The 2,827-nt window shown below is 42.7% G+C and overlaps 1 long non-coding RNA gene across 1 annotated transcript; it reads left to right on the top strand.

Moving 5' to 3' along the window:
- The first annotated feature begins 1,901 nt into the window (after nt 1-1,901).
- Nucleotides 1,902-2,567, top strand: LOC115582892 (uncharacterized). The gene is made up of 3 exons (XR_003984267.1): nt 1,902-2,084; nt 2,161-2,227; nt 2,306-2,567. It is a non-coding gene; the product is annotated as an uncharacterized LOC115582892 (long non-coding RNA).
- The last annotated feature ends 260 nt before the right edge of the window (nt 2,568-2,827 follow it).

Below are 2,827 nucleotides of genomic sequence, written 5' to 3'. Positions count from 1 at the left end.
ACAATGTTGCATGTCACTCTGAAATGATGTACAGTCCTTAACACATTAGTTTGGCTTCCTACAGGTCCGGATCCATGTTTGGAAGTGGTCGACAATGCGTCAAACCAACTCAGCATTGTTTGACACACACCCCTCATTAACCCGAACTCGATTTCTTTTCAGATGATTCTGCTAGTAAAACATCCAACTGATGGATCTACATATGTACTCGTAAGCAATATTTAATAACATGTCTGCTCAAGCAACTAAAAACGTGGCAATAACTTGAGGTCTTTCTTTCTAGGAACAGGAAAGGACGTCGCAGTCAACACTAAATTTCAAATAAAGTAACGTCTACCTGTCTGTGTATCGGTATATAACATTTATACAGGTTTGCTGACCCAATGCAGCTCCAAAGGCAGTTGCTCTTACATCTATCTCTCCAGGGACAAGAAGTTGGAAGTACTGGAACACCAAGGAAAGATGTCGGAAATGTCATTACAGGCAATAAACAAGAAAGATAATTCGGTGACATCAATTCATACCATGGTTCAGAGGCAGCGGAATAGGCTGGTCCAGGGAGTTTAAGCAAAATACAATTGAATAAAAATGTTGTTTGATGTATGATAATTAGTTTGGGGATAAAATGAAATAACATGAGGTGTTGATGACAAAAACGGAAGGCAGTAGTGTTGCCTGAAGCAGAGGTGTCCAAACTTTGAATGGGGATCAGAATGTTTAAAAAAGGGAATGGAAGAAAAAATAAATAAATATTAATGCAAAACTGTAGATTGAAAGTAAGATATAAGATAGAAAATTTGAAATTTGAAAAATGTATGATAATTAAAACAAATCGGGGTTGCACAGTGGTTTTTCGAGGCTACATCAGGCGATTAGTATGACATGACAGATGTATATGAGCAGACATACATAACATGCCATACAAAGCCAAATAGAAGTAAAGGGGAGATTAATTGAGAGCCGTTTCGGATTCGGGAGTTGGATTTTGGACATGCCTGATCTAGAACAGACAACAATAGTGATAAATGTTATATTCGTAATATAAAGTATCTGATTTTTGTTTGCAAAAATACTGGTTGGTGTTTTCTCTCTTTTCTCAGCAGGACAACAGAGAACGATTGGACTCACAGATTCAAACATGGACAGTAGAAAGACTTGCAGGCCCTGGACAGGAGAAGACAAACGGACTGAGAGAGAATGCATTGATTTCAGAATGTTACTGATAACATACCACCCTAAAAGGGCAATGCTGCTGAGGAGCGAGAGTTCATTTGATACTGCAAGATGATATATCTGTGATGTTAGGTAGAATTAGACCGATTTCTATGTTCTCATATATATGTATATCCATATCTTATGATGTGAGACTTGTTGTGTTTTGTTGTAATCCTGTGATAATTGCAAATGAACCAAGGAATGAGCAATAATCTTAATATTATAATAGTTTAATTAGGTTTTTAATCTCTGAAAATAGGACCTGTGAAAGGTTTGGAGTTAAATGGCCGATTGGCATATGGTCATTCAATTAATCGATAAATGGTAGTTATTAAAAGGTAATTTGGTAATTGTAAAAGGAGTTTCCCCGCCTAGATTGGCTTGAAGGCGTGGATCCTCTATAATTGATTAGTAAGGTTTCCTATTTCTTTTTAATACTCCTTAGGAGGGGTAGAGTTTTGGAATAGGATGCAACAGCTGATTTGTGGGATTCCTCTACAACCACACCTGAGAAGCCATAAGCAAAGATTTCGAGAATAAAAGTTTTCTGAAAAGGAGTGTACCTGAGAGGGAGTCCTGCAAGAGGCTAAGGGTAGCTGAATTCGACCTAATTAGGATAAATAATTAGTTATCTAGTCATAAAGTAACTTAAAATAAGGTGCTATAGGACCTAATGTAGTGGTATGAGGCACCACTGCCTTATTAGACTTAGTTTGGCTGCATCACGGTCCCTCTGGCTTATTAGCCAATCACTGCTCTTCCCAAGGGGATAAAAGTAGGCCGTGTCCCCCCTCCTGACCTCTCGCTTCCTGCCTTTTCGGCCCGCCTACTTCCGGGTCGTCGTATGTGCCGCTAGCGCCCGAGCACAGGTAAGCGCACATTGCCGTGCTGTTTTTTGTATATTCGTCCGTGTTTCATTTAATTAAAACCGTCGTTCCCTAATAGACTTGGCGTCTTCACCGCGGTCGAGCCAACCGGTCAGGGGCTGTTTATTGCTGCAACCAGAGCATTGGTGAGTGATGACATGCTTCTGCCATTTATTGCTGTAGCCAGGTGCTAAGCCCCTCTTCTGCTCCTCTCCTTCTAACAGTCTGCTGGTTGTGTGCTGCATGGTGGCTGTCTTCCCTGCTACGTTTGGTTTCTTCACCCCTCTCCCTCTTTGGGAGGGATGCCAATGCACTCTGACTTATAGCTGGAACTGAAACGCTAACGCTAAGCTAATGCTAACGTTAGCTGCGAGCACAGCTGATTAATCACGGCTTTTACCGCTGCTACCTTGCTACCGCTGCTTCGCCGCTGTCTGCCGCTGTTCTGCTGCTTCGCCGCTGTTCTGCTACCTTGCTACCGCTGCTTCGCCGCTGTCTGCCGCTGTTCTGCTGCTTCGCCGCTGTTCTGCTGCTTTGCTGCTGCTGCTCCGACGGCCTGGCTCTGGTCCGGTCAGCCGCCGGTGGTCAGCCTGTTTCCTGCTGCTAAGTGCGGTGCTGCTTCGTGTGTGTGTGGCTGTCACTCGTACTGGATGCAACGAGTTTGCTAGAACTCTCAGCCACTCACTAAAACTGTAATTCTGCGTGTGTGTGTGTGTCTTAAGTGCAATCTGGCAAGGTTTGGTTTA

Source organism: Sparus aurata, chromosome 6, assembly GCF_900880675.1.
Source record: "Sparus aurata chromosome 6, fSpaAur1.1, whole genome shotgun sequence".
Lineage (NCBI taxonomy): Eukaryota > Metazoa > Chordata > Actinopteri > Spariformes > Sparidae > Sparus > Sparus aurata.
The sequence above is the reverse complement of the archived record's forward strand: the minus strand, read 5'-3'. Positions and strand labels throughout refer to the sequence as shown.